General features: G+C 40.2%; 1 protein-coding gene and 1 pseudogene across 3 annotated transcripts in view; both read right to left on the bottom strand.

Moving 5' to 3' along the window:
- Positions 1-14,757, bottom strand: part of LOC120407275 — a 49,647-nt pseudogene that overhangs the window by 3,621 nt on the left and 31,269 nt on the right.
- The window catches only part of LOC120408735 (synuclein alpha interacting protein), a 104,540-nt gene that overhangs the window by 64,182 nt on the left and 25,601 nt on the right, over positions 1-14,757 (bottom strand). The window lies entirely within an intron of this gene.

Here is a 14,757-nt window from a genome sequence, read left to right as displayed (position 1 = left end):
CCTGCCCACGGTGAGGTAACATACGACTAAATATGCAATAAATAAATTACAAGATACAAAATTTAGGACAGTCACATAACAGACTGGGTACATACAAACAGGTATAAACAGTGTCTACAGCTACAATATCCTTATACTGCAGCAAGATGTACTACCAAAAGTGTGTCTTACCAGAGTTTTGCTTCAATTATTAACATTATTCCAGTTTTTCTTTATTTTACTTATAAAATCCATTTCTCTTTGGATTGCAGTATATCCAAAAAAGTGTCTTGGAAAGAAGTATTTTACAGTGCTGAAAATTATTTGATAATTTTGTTGGCCTGCAGAAATAAATTCATTTCTATTATTAAATGTATGGAGAAGGCACAACAAATTTTGGTACAGCAGACTGATTTGTTTTCATTTGGGAACAGAAAGACAGCAGCTTTACCCTCAATTGTAATTATTCAATTTAAGAAGATGAGGACCGATAGATTTATGAATAACCTGAAGACAGAACTGTGAGGATCTTTGGCATAAAACAAGAGTCTAGGTCTTTTTGGTAATAAACGAGGATAAAGTGAGAAACCTAGAGTGCAGAAACAAGAAACATCAATGATACAACTTTAAGTTCCTGAGAGCACCTAGTCTCTGCAACATCATTCCCAATCCAAATGCCACCATATGTTGCCTTCTCCTGGTTCCAGAGCAGAAGGGCTCTTTGAAAACATAAAAAGATTAAAACTAGCAAGGGAAGAAGGTCAATAACCACCACAAATATTTGCCCATAGGAAAAAAAAAACCTCTACTTTTTATTTCTGTACTTAGCCTTACATTCTGCATAAATAAAATCGCTGGGACACTGGTAAGTTTTGTTTCCTGCAGTCAGCTATCCATCCTTTTCTTATGTGCTAAAACTGTACAACAAACTGCAATCCCAGCAACCCAAATAGCAAAAACAATGACCAAAAACATTTGCACTGGTCCATGCTTGGAGTGTCACTCAGAGGTAGATTACTTGTTATAGTTTAACACAACAGAGCAATGCTATATATACACTGTGAATCATATGGCAAGAGTCACAGTCAGTGCTGCTGTGAACAGGAGAACTTTGCAGCCAGGTGAATCCAACATACCACAGGAGGTGTGAACAATCTTCATAACATTTACCACCAATTTCTTAGCAAGATTAACAAATGCAATGCTGAAAATAAGTACAAGTGACATTCACTAATGTCCAGTGATGCACCTCCTGATACAACAGATTAACAATATGTTTCCAACCAAACTCACAGCAATCAGATGAGAAAGCAAGTGATCATCTCTGATATGACAGCAAAAAGTTCCATGTTTTTTAACTGGTCTGTTTTCCCAAATGTATTTTGCTCCTTAAAAAGGTTTTGGACTTCAAGAATTCCTGTAAAAATGTCATCTGTCCAGTAAGATGGTTCATATACATATTACTCCAACAGCTGAGAAGAACCCATAAAATAATTCAGCCTGTTGATGGAATGCAATACTGAAAAAAACCTCATAAACCACAGCACTTCATATGTATGTACCCAATGGGTATTTTTATTATTTTATGGGCACTACTATTGTGAGAAAGAACAAGGATATTACTTAACTAAAGAAGATGGAAATATGATATTTGTAAAATACATAATAAAATAATAATCTCTCACATGCACTGTGCTGTAATTAATGCTAAACATCAAATAATTTAGGGGTTATGCAGTTTTGCTAAAAATCACCTTCCCCTTCCTGTTCAGGTATGAGAAACATTCATTGTTTCCCCAAAATATTAGGTTGTTCTTTGCTACCCTTCCCCCAAATAAAACTGATTTATCAGAACTTAAACCTTGTTGCCTACAAACACAAAACAAAAATACAGGCTAAGGACACAGACAGAGACAAATTTGTGATAAAAATGGTAAAAAGAAAAAAGGAACGGAGAAATCTTATTATCTGGTAGCTTTTGCCAACCAAAAATACAAGTGAAATGTAATTATTTATTACCTGCTGGAGAAACAACTATTACTTAAAAATCTTTGGGTGCACTGACTAACTACCACATCTTTCCTGAGGCTGAAGCTGAAAACTGGAATCCTGGCAGGAGGGCCATTTGGCCAGGGCCTCAAGCTCAAAGGGGACCTCAAATTTAGACACTTGTTAATTTTTTTGGCATTTGAAAAGTTTCGCAACTTGTTTTCATGTGCATCCCTATCGGATCAAAATGTGACACTCTCTCTCAGCTTACAGCTGCAAATTTAAGGAATTGCTTCAAGAAATACTCGAACTTAGACTCTCGGGCGTGTTTCCTAATATCACAATTGCATTGCATATTTTTGTCAGTTTGCCTGCATCAGTGGTTTCAGGTGAACGGACCTTCAATGTGTTGAAGCAGGTAAAGAACTATCACCGTTCAACTACGGGACAAGAGCATTTGAATGGGCTCGCCATGCTTAATATCAACTGTGACATTGCACGAAAGCTACATTTTTCCTCAATAATTAGTGCATTTGCACAGAAAAAGGCTAGAAAAGCATTTGTTAAATAAAAAAATATTCAAATTATGTCTCTCACTTTTTTTGGTGCATCATTTTGTTTTCATGTGTACTATTCTTTTTATTTTTATTGTGGCTAGGGGCCTCAAAAGCTGGAAGTGGCCTGAGTCTCTCTGGACCTCTGAGAGGGCCTAGTTTAGTGTGACCTACCACTTCATGCATCTTACTCTTCTTTATACACTCTGTGTGTTGGGGTGGGTGAGAGAGGGAGGTTGACAGAGTGAAGAAAAAGAGGAGTGGAAGGGAAGGCAGAAAGAAAAGAGCAGCAGATACATCGTTTTAAGAAATGCAGCTGAAGGATAAACAGTAAGCTATTTTCCTCATCTCAAAACTACTATGTTAAAGTACTTGGGGATTTACTTAAACTTTCAGATCAAATCAAATAACTCAAACGTAAATACTTTTCGTTGACAAAAGGCTAGGTTTCCTTAAGTGCACATGTGCAAAAGCTAATATTAAAGATTTATACTCTAAATCCAGAATGCCATGCCGGTTGGTTTTTAATTAGAGACTGTTACTTTACACAATTATAGGTCTGAGATCAAAAATAAACTTATTGCCCTCTCTTGAGCATTAGATATGCAGCAGTTCTAAGATAAACAAGCTTCACAGACATAGTGGAAGATTTTACGATCTTTATATTGGGTATATAGTACAAATGAATGCCTGTTAGAAAGCAATACTTAAAACCTGATGAGTGTCATACAACTTAATCCCGTGATTAACATTAAGGCCTCGTCTACACTACAGAGTTAGGTCGACGTAAGGCAGCTTACATTGACCTAACTCTGTAAATGTTCACATTACAATGTTGCTCCTGCTGATGTAAGTCACCCACTACTCTGACTCAATAACACCACCTCTGCAAGAGGTGTAGCACTTAGGCTGATGTAGCTATGGCGACTCAGTGTCTCTGTAGACACAGTTACATCATCTGTTAGTTGTTGGCCTCTGAGTGGCTGGGGTCATCGACCCCAGGGTGGGGGTGGGGGAGGGGGAGAGCTCCAGCTGTCAGCCCCAGGGCTGGGGGTGCTCCAGCTGTCAGTGCCCCACAATGCCCCACACAATTAAGTCGGTGGAAGCGCTCCTGGTGAAGATTTGTACACTGACAGAGGACATAGGGGAGACATGAACCACCGCAAAAATTACCTAATTTAGGTCGATTTATTTTGTAATGTCGACTTGCCCTTACAAAGAGCAAAGAAAATATAACCAAGCTTCTTCAGTTTCAAAACAACAGAACAGTAAAAATTATTCTGTTCAGTCTATTCTGCCTAGACTTTAAACCCCAGCACCCAATTAAAATTGTTCCGGAAGGCAGATTTTCAGTAAATTCTGGCAGCGGTCAGAAATTATCTGGGACTCTGGATCAAATTAATCCCTGCTGGAACTTTACTGGCTTCAGCAGAGTACCACTAAGGATGAATTTGGCACTGTAATGGCAATCTCAGTCATCCAGCTGCTTGAGCCTGAAGGAAAGCACACATCCAGGAGCACTGCTACAGTGTGTGTGTGTGTTTGGGGGTGAAGTACACTACAGAACCAAACAGGGGGAACATGGGCAGCAGAGTCCTACTCCAAACCCCAGGGAAGTCAATGGTAAGACTCCCAATAAGCTTTGAATGAGGCACTGTATAAAACTTTGCTTGTAGGAGGTCCAAGTATGGCTTTAAGTGCCATATACTGAAATCCTCTTGGAGTTTTGGGGGCAAAACATAAAAAGAAGTATATAATCACAAAAGAGTATTGGTACAATGCCTAATACAATGAAGTCCCAGTACTGATTAAAGACTCTGGGTGCTATCACAATACAAAATATTAATGGTTTATAGCTTGCAGCTCTATTTGTATGCCATGTATATTTATTTACAGTTCAATTTTCCCAGTAGGGATGAATTAAACCACACACACAAAAAAAAATACAGCTCACTTATTTATATTTACATTGTCCTCAATAACTCTAAGGCGAAATGACTGTTTCATCATTAAAGATTTGATTAGACCAGCCTGGAAATGAAAACTCAGAAGTTGTTACTCAAATTGACAGTTGATTTGCAGCTAAAGTACTTTATTTCAGCTTCACACATTCAGACAAAATGACAACCTGACATACTGTGACACTATTTTGAAAGTAGTAAGTCTAATGAGAAGGCCCGGCTCCAGGCACCAGCATCCCAAGCAGGTGCTTGGGGCGGCAGTCTGCAAGGGGTGGCAGTCCGTGTGTTTTTGCCCCCAAGCAGCGCGCTGAATCGCTGCCGCGGATGGCAGGGGCAGTCCGTGTGCTGTTAGGGCAGCACGCGCGTTTCCGCGGCGGCGATTTGGCGGCAGCTTCTATGTTCAGCTGTCTGTGGTGGTGCAACTTCTGTCTTCCGGCTGAAGACAGAAGCTGCCTCCGAATTGCTGCTGCCACGGAAACACGTGTGCCATTAGGAGTGCCCCTGCCGACCGCGGTGGTAATTCGGCACGCTGCTTGGGGCGGCAAAAACAGTAGAGCCGGCCCTGCTAATGAGGGATCGTAATACTACAATGCAATCTCTAGTGTACTGTTCAACCCATCTTTCTGAGTTTTGGGAATCTCACAAGGTTTTTTCTTTTAAAAAAAAATTGTGTTAAATAACATTGTTTCTATTACTTGTCAAGTGCAACGTCTGGATTTTCTCTCACTGACTAAGCGTCTCTCTAGTGCTAGCTTGTTTTATTTACTTTTTTCTCCCTTTTAAGCAAGCCAAGAAAAATACATAGTACAAGGGGAATTATCTACACAGTCAACTTCAAAATTAAAATACCCTTTTTATTCTTTTGTAAGACCTTAGGTGAATTTGAAGGAACAATGTATTGTAAGAAAAATGAACAACTGGGTTGAAAATGACGTAATTTACTTCACTGGAGGAGTGAATTCTGAGACCAGGATTACCTTATCCCTTATCACATTTATTCAGAAGTTCCCCTGAGTTCAAGAGTTCACAGCAGCCATTTATAATGGTCTATTACTTCTGAAGCAAGTCAGAGTGAAAGCACTGCTTTTAATCAGCACACAAGTTCCATCATTATACAAATCTTACCGATAGGCCTGAGACTGGAATGGGACCGAGCATACTGATGCTCAAACAATTAAGAGATGCTATTTAAAAAAAAAAAAAACTTAAAAAACCTGAATTATAGCCACAAGACCCTGTAGAAACACCATACTAAGCCCTGGAAAGAGAGAATGGAAAATTCTGGGCCTGATTCTGCTTCTATTGAAATTAGTAAGAGTTTAGCAATGACTGCAGAGGGGAAAAATGACAGGCAGACCTGTATTGTTTTATGCTGTAGAGCAGCGGGCCCCTTCACCAAAACTTTACAAAGAGTTCCATCCAGCCACTGGCAAGAAAGAAAGAAGCTGCACTAAGGGGTCTCCAAGGAGGTCAAGAAAAGTGTGCGTGTGTGCATGTAATCCTCAAGACTTTCTCAGGTATACAAAGCTTCCACCCCACCCATTGCATGGGAAATCCGCCACAACCCTAGCACAGGCATAAGCAGTGTAGACTGTGAGGCACTGCTTAGCTGAGTAAAGACATGCCTGAACCCTTATGGTATGTACATTCTGTTCAGGGCTCTCTACATCGCCAAACAGAGCCTCCCCACGCTACGCTGCTATTTTTAGCAGAGTAGTGTCTCCCTGCCAGAGTCTTCCCCACCACAGGGAAAGGATCCAGCAGCAGGGAAAGACTCTGGCAGGGGAGGCAACAGAGAAGGGCTCCGGCAGGTCTCCACTGTTGGAGCCTTTCCTTGCTGCCTCCTCCCACCAGAGCCTTTCACTGCCACATGTAACTGCACATCACAGTGTGGGCACAGACTGATTTTCACTTAGGGCATGGCTACACTTGCAGATGTAGAGCACTGTGAGTTAAATCCGCCTTCGTACAGCACAGTAGGGAAAGCGCTGCAGTCTGTCCACACTGACAGCTTCAAGTGCACTGGCATGACCACATTTGCGGCACTTGCAGCAGCATTAGGAGCGCTGCATTATGGGCAGCTATCCCAGCATGCAAGTGACTGCAACGTGCTTTTCAAATGGGGGGGTGGGGTAGGGTGGAGTGTGACAGGGAGCGTGTTGAGTGTATGCGGAGGGGGAGAGAGTGGGTTTTTGGGGTGCTGAGAGTGTGTCAGCATGTTGTCTTGTAAGATTAGACCCCCCCCCCCGACTTCCTCCCCTGCCCCTCTCTCACTCACTCAAAGCAAAACCGTAAATGTTTGCTTTTCTCGGAGCTGATAAGCAGCCGGCTTCTCCAAAACGGAGCTTTGAAAGGGCATTTCCGCATTCCTGCAGCCAATTTCACAACAATGACAAGAGTGGCCACTTGACTTAAGGGGATTATGGGACGTTTCTGGAGGCTGATCACAGCACAGTAACGCAACACCTCGTTCACACTGGCGCCGTGGTGCTCCAGCAGGGGCGCAGCAAATGTTATTCTGCTCACCGAGATGGAGTACTAGCAGCGCTGTAGCTGCGGAGTCAGAGCGCTCTACAGGACTTGCCAGTGTGGACGGGGAGTGAGCTAGGACACCTGGGGCTGCTTTATTGTGCTGTAACTTGCAAGTGTAGCCAAGGCCGTAGGTGTGTTTCCAATAGTGAATAGGCGTAGCCTTAATGGTTACTGTGAGAGACAATTTTCAGTCTGTATAAAACTTGCATATCTAGAAGAAAGGAATGGGTGTAAAGTATGATCATAAGGGCAAGATCCCGATGCTGTTACTTATGCTGAGTAGTACGTTACTCTGCATACTTACTTAGGGTTGTTCTACACTAGGAATTTACATCGGTACAGCTACGTCTCCAAGGGGTCTGAAAAATTCACACCTGAGAGATGTAGTTATACCAACCTAACCCCCAGTGTAGACAGCACTAGCTACAGCCTCTCGGGGAAGCGTATAACCTACACCAATGGGAAAACCCAATGTATGTAGTGTCCACACTGAAGTGCTGCAGCTGCGCCACGTACCATTTTAAAGTGTAGATATACCTTGACTCTAGAAGTAAAGTATTACTCAATGGGTGAAATCCTGGCTCTGCAGAAACCCATAGGAGCTCTGCCACTGACTTCAGTGCGGTGAGATTTTACTGTACATGAGTGGGAGACAGCATCTGACCTTTAGCTGGCGTTTCTTAGGTCTTCTCTGCCTGCTTTTCATTACTGTTCCTGTATGTTCTCTTGTGAACAAGCTTTTACGGTATATTTTAAATATTTAAAGAGAAAAATTCACCTCTGTGATGGGTTGGACCCTTTGGGAAGTCACTTGATGTGCTGAGATATCACTGTTCTGCCAACATGGACCCCCTTTTACCTGTCTTGCTGAGCCAGGCTCTTAAAACCTTCTCTAATACACACAGGCAGAGCCACACCCCGCTGCAGATCAGCTCTGGGGAGACTCAGCTTAAGAGACTTGCTCCAGCATTCAGATGTCCACCTCCCTTGGAGTAGAGACCCAAAGATATATTATTTTTGCCTCTTCCCTCAATGTGGAAGAGAGTATGCACAATTTCTCGCCCCTCCCCCCATTAGAAATCACATAAACTGGGTTATATTATAAACCAGAAATAAATGTATTAACTATAAACAGGTGTATTTTAAGTAGTTAAGGAGGTAGCAGACAGAACAAGGCAGATTACTAAGAAAATAAAACAGAGTACACAAACTAAGCTTAATACACTAAAGAAACTGGTTACATGTAAGTTCTCACCCTAAATGTCGTTCTAATAATCTTCTTCACAGGCTAGATGCCCTTCCAGCCTGGGACCAGTTCTTTCCCCTCCTGTTCTGTCTTAGCTGTTTCCAGCAGTCATCTTGGGTGGGATAGCAGGGGAGAACTGATGACCTGGATTACCTCACTGCCCACCCTTAAATAGGATCTGCATAAGGTGGGAGTCTTTTGTTTCTTAATTTGGACCCCCTTCCCTTACAGTGGAAAGTTACAAGAAGTCCCAGGTAATGTTTCAGTATCAGGTGACAATGTCACAATAAAACTCCCCCACCCCATCAGGTCCCCTGGGTAAGCACCAGCATTGTATATTGCTAACACTTATATATACCTGGGAAAGGATTTTGGGAAGGGTTGAAGGTGTGAGTGTGGAATGAAAGATTCCTTTGCAGGTTGTGAGAGGCCGAAGGGGGAGGAATGGGTTAACTCGACGATTCAGCTAGGCTTGAAGATAAGGAATGAAACTGCTGCTCGAGGCCAATGCACACAAACAAGTTCTCTGCTGCCAAACAGTCAAAGCCTGTGGGAAAGGAGAGCTGAACCAGACCGACCTGGAGGGGGTTGCAAAACGAGAAAGATTGGAAGGCCAGTGAATGGAAGACCCTGAAGCCAATGTGTTTTGGGGAACCTAAGGAAGTCGCAGAAGGCTCGTTCAGACTGCTACAGAGAGCATGGGAGACAAGGATCCCTGGACTAAAATGCCCCCAGAAGAACCCAGGGCTTAAAACCCTCCTGAGAGCTGAAGCAAGTTGGAGATCAACAGCGGATCCTAGATGGCCTGTGCACAGGACAGAACTCCCATCTACCCTTCCCCCCCTTCTTCTTACGTTACACCCAGGCTTGGCCAGCCTTGGGTTGTGCGCGTGTGAGTATGAAAGTGGGTTAGGGCTTGGGCGCTAATGCTTTCTTCCTTCCCCTTAAGTGACGTGGGGAGCACCCAGCACTCAAAGCTGTTATTTGGTTAATAAAGCTTTAAACTTAGTCACTTGGTGTGCTCCTTCATCTCCTCCCCTAAAGATCCTACAACCTCAGCCTGATCACCTGAAGCACCACGCTGACTGGTAACAAATTTGTCACAACAAGACCACCTGTCTCTGTAGGGCCCTTGTAGCCATTCTTCACAGGCTGACCCACACATTCACAGGAAGACTAAGCTCTTTTCCAGTCCATTGTCCTTGTTGATGGGCCATCCGCCCTGTCTGGCTTTTCAGTTATTGTACCTGAAGTGTTAACAGTGGGCATCACCCAAAGTAGCATAGTTGAAATACAGATACATAATCAAAATTCCTAATTTCAGATACAGAAATGATACAGGCATACGAATACACCTCTACCCCAATATGACACCACCCGATATAACATGAATTCGGCTATAACGCGGTAAAGCAGTGCTCTGGGGGAGCGGGGGCTGCGTACTTTGGTGGATCAATTCAAGTTTGATATAACATGGTTTCACCTATAACACGGTAAGATTTTTTGGCTCCTGAGGACAGCATTATATCGAGGTAGAGGTGTAGGAGAATCGCATTCAGTAAATCATAACCTTTCCAATGATATTTCACATGAGCCATCTTGCATACTGTATATCTGTTATGTCATTCATATCATAAGCATATTTTCATAAATAATATGGAATGACACGTCACATACCCCCTCTCAGAAAACTTTTGAACTACTCATATATATTTTGAAAAAGCAGTCAATGTTTAGGCAACTGAGTGAGCTGAATTGTAACATTCTTTTGAAGACAGACCACAAAGTTTGTCAAGTACCAAGCTGAATTTGATAGTAATAAATACAATCCATTTCCAGAAACATGTTTGTATTTCCTTAGAGATTTAAGCAAAAGAAAAAATTGCACTCAAAGCATTAAACCAGAATGCATGCACTTGCACATTTTGGAATGGTGCCTAGAAAAATAAACTTGTTTGTTTTAATTAGTCCTGAAGAGAAACCAAAAAGAGAATGGAAATTAATATCTATTATTTTAAAATTGAAACAGCATACATGGTTCATGTATTTTGCAAAAACTGTATGCTAAATCTTAATGAAAGTATCAAAATAAATAAAAGGTCAGCTGATCTGTTTGAACACAGATATTTGATTTGCTATATTTGATTAATTTAGGTTTATATTCACTTTGAACTACTACGAGACTGTTAATTGATAATATGAACTATTCCACAGCCATCTAATGTTAACACACTTACTTTGCTGCACCATAGCTCAAAAGACAATTGTTTCAGACAGGGTGATTTTCATGTCAACTGCATTTGCAGAAAACTTGTATAAACATTTTCAACCAGCTAATTCTTTTCATAGACTTTGGGCCTCGTTGACATGCAGATGAGAGCTAGATTAAATGACCCACAACTCTCTAAATGATACATGTATGTATATATAAATGGAGAGACCAAACAGAAACTTCATCAGAACACATAACAAGGGCAGAGTGTATTCTTGTTATTATAAGTTGCATTTATAATACCACTGTTTTCAACAGACTACCAAGCTATATCTACGCAAGGCAGTAGCTGTAGCTGTGTTTGACACAAGATATCATACAACTTCCCTCCTAAATTGTGGTGGAACACAGTTTTGTCTCAGACATAAGCCAAGGCTAAACTGTGTTCAACCCCACTACAGAAAGTGTGATTGGCTCCAAGTTTTAATAAGGGCTATTCAAACCTTCTGCATTGGGTGCTTAATATAGTTTGCTTTGTCTTCTGTCCATCTCATCCATCAACCCATGCCAGCGGAAAAGCAGTGTTTGCAATGGGGTATCAAAGATAAAGCTCTACTTGCTAGTGCTTCTTTATTATGTAAATATCCTTTTCACAGCAACACTTCCTTCAGCAACATTTCTTTATATTAGGCACACAAAGGGTTCCAAAGCCATGGTTAGTGATAAATATGGAGTATGCATTCTTTGGTTTACAATTCCCTGTATAAAAAACAGAGAAGTGTTGCCTCAGGAGGAGGAGAAAGCGAAGCCATACATTGTACACTTCTCTTGCTCGTTTTTCCGTTAAAGAGAGATACATGATGTATTTGCAGTTGGAAAATATCTTGGACTAGAAATCCTCCTTTTCCCCTAAAACTACATTCTATCCCCCTCTCCCAAGACAGAACATAAGGGTATTCCCTTAACATGTTTAGGGAAGTGTTCTTTAAATGACAAAGAACTTCCACTTATTCCATAAAACAGGACTGTAGCTATATACCTACCTACCTACCTAATTATCTTGACATGTCTCATGTTCTCAAGAATAATTTCTTCAACAAGCACGTTAAAGATTTTGCAACAGCATAATTCAATCTAGGAGGTAAGTGGAGTTATTCAATACAGAAAGTTTACATCTTCTCAAATATTGCAGCCATTACAGGGATATTAACTTCTCTTTGAAATTATCTACTTGCAATCAAGTCAACAAGATGTATATGAAATATTCACAATTAAATCTACTCAAAGTATGGAGTTTTTTCATTCCATTCCATTCCAAACAAAAAAATAGGCACATTTTGCATTTAAAATGGACTCATTTTCTAGTGAAAACAGGCTTGCTTTACTTACATGGATAGTTTAATTGGCTTCAATTAAACTATTTGCATTATGTGATTAGGACAGGTCTCCAAAATGAAAAAGAGTTTATTTTAAAGAGAATTTGCTTCAAAGACTGAATTTTTAATATTTTTCTAGTAAATAAAAATCTATTTTCAGAAAAGTGAATTAGAGGATTGCAATATCCTTTCAAGGGAAAACAAAAAAATCCTTCAGAAAATTATCAAAAAAATTTTCAACAGCTTCACATAGCTCTAGAAATAAGTTACATGTAGATCAACTTTTCCCCAAAATAAACAATGAACAAGTTAAAAATATCTGAAAGGTATTAAACGTCAAGGAGGGAGATACATTAATTACGATGGGTCAAGAGGAGGTTGTTTTTTCTCCCCAAGAACAATAGGCTCAAATTAAACCAAACCAAACCTTACTATCAGAAAAAACTTCCCAAGGATGACATCCATTAGACTGTAGAGTTGTCTTCCTAAGGAAACAGTGGAAATCCCATGGCTTGACACATTTAAAATTACAGTAGGGAAAGTAGTTCTGGACTAAGTGGACACAGAAACATATATTAAAAGCAATTTGTGTAACCACTGTTTAAACAAGCTACAATTAGGATATGCTTATCATTTCAGTACGCTCTGCATTACTACCTATATCCTTTTAGACTAATCTGTCAAATCAATCAATCAATCAAATAATCATTCATTAAAGCAACTATTACAGTCTTTCAAAAGAAAGTTGGTACTGGTGAAAAGATTTTCTTTATGGTAAAGATGCCATAATCTTCACTATATCCCAGCTGGCTCTCAGACATATTTCTCACACAGTTCTTTAAAAAACAAACAAACAAAAAAAAGCTATAACATAAGGTATAAGAAGATATAATGGCTGAAAGCTGAAGCTAGACAAATGCAGACTAGAAATATGGTACACATTTTTAACAGCAAGGCTAATTAATCATTGGAACAACTTATCAATGGTCATGGTGGGTTCACCATCACTAGCAATTTGTACATTGAGAGTGAATGTTTTTCTACAAGAGATGCTCTAGTCCAAACAGGAATTGTTTTGGAGAAGTTCCACAGTCTGTGTTATACAGGAGGTCAGTCTAGAAGATGATCACAGTGATCAATTTCTGGCTTTATAATCTTGAGTCTATACAATATGACAGAGATTGTGTAATATGTCCTTTCAAGCAACTTGCTAGTTAAATGAACTAATCATGCTTTTACCTTCCTCATCAAACATCTGTCTTCTGTTACAGGTACATAGCATTATTGATTTCTGTCCCATATGCACAACTTCATCATTTCACAAATCTATAAATGATTTCTTGAAAACCTTCCTTAGGACCCCACACCAATGCCACTTAGGTAGGATCCAAAATGTGATAAAAAACATTATGCAATATATTGATAACGATACAAGTATAATTAATGCATTTAAGGTCTCTCCAACCAACCTTCTAGCAAAATTATCCGAGAAGTCAATGAAATTACTTTTTATGAGGAAGCTGAGAGGTTTTGAAATTGATTGTACAGTGTTGTATCATTATTGATTGACATGTCAAAAGGTGCAAAACAGATCAACACAAGTCCTTTATTAAACTTCTGAAAGCCATTAGAAATATGTGTAAATCCCAAGTTGTTAGATAAGCAATGCTAGCTGTGCTTGCAATGTGATTTACCTGTTGCAAAAAAGATGGATAAGAAGATGCTGTTAATCTCTAGGAGATTTTTTTTTCTCAGTAATTTCATTTCCTAGTTTTCATCCTTTAGAACAGGACTTAATGTAGTAACTATGAGAAGGGACCACTTGAGACAAAGCCAGCATTTTGCATGAACTCAGAGAAAAGATGTGTGCAGATGAACTATAATGACCATTTTATTCTAAATATGTTGGCCTTGAACATACCAAGTCACAATCTTGCCAGCTCATCTTACGGAAAAACTGCATATCAATACATCAGTTATCATCTACTACAGTTACTTATCTGTGTCAGAACTAGAATCATAGCCAGATTCCATGATAATCAGGTAGCGTTCTACTAAGGTTTTTGTGTGCAGAGCCTAGAAAGAATGCTCCATTTTCCGTCTTATTCACTATACTTCCAATGCAGGAATAGGCAGAGCACATACTCTTCCCATCACCAGCGGGATACAGTATTGATTGGTGCCAACTTACTTTACTCTTTCAGATGTAAATGGTACACAATAGAGAAAAGGGTCTCATTCTTCACTTCCTTGCAACTGGTTTAGATGTCTACAAATGGGCAAAGTGGGTACAAGAACACTCCCATTTTGATTTAGCAGCATTTTATACCCACTTTGTACATGTTTAAAAGACTACACAAGGTTGTGTAGAAGTGTGCAGCTGCTGCCCTCCATTTCAAAAGACAACACAGACAGTCAGATTTACCCTTTAAGCCATTTCCTTCATCTTGTGCAATAGTGCAATATTCTTCTGAATGTTTTTCAGACACCAGGTCTTCTTACTGCAGTTAAAAACTAGACCACAAGTGTCCTGCTGACAAATTCTAATCTAAGTCATGGGTTAGACTCCATACTATGAAATACTAAAACTAGCAGTAAGAGGAACTTTTAATTTGCCATTCTGTAACTTTTCACCCACTACTATTCTGTTCTCCACACAACTATTCAGATTCCTCTACTTTGCATTACACATGCTTTTTGTTAGGGCCCAATACTGTAAGTGCCTACAGAATGCCAATAACTTCAATGGGAGTTGCATGTATTGAGGATTCACAGGATCAGGCTGACTGTTCTCAAGTGATCACTATTGCCAACACATGGAGAAGCAGTGAGGAAGTGAAGAAGCCAAATGTCGCCCTCCTTGGTTGGGATGCTCACCAAGATACAAGAACACTGGACAACAGTAGGA

Source organism: Mauremys reevesii, linkage group 6, assembly GCF_016161935.1.
Source record: "Mauremys reevesii isolate NIE-2019 linkage group 6, ASM1616193v1, whole genome shotgun sequence".
In the NCBI taxonomy this organism is placed as follows: Eukaryota; Metazoa; Chordata; order Testudines; family Geoemydidae; genus Mauremys; species Mauremys reevesii.
The sequence above is the reverse complement of the archived record's forward strand: the minus strand, read 5'-3'. Positions and strand labels throughout refer to the sequence as shown.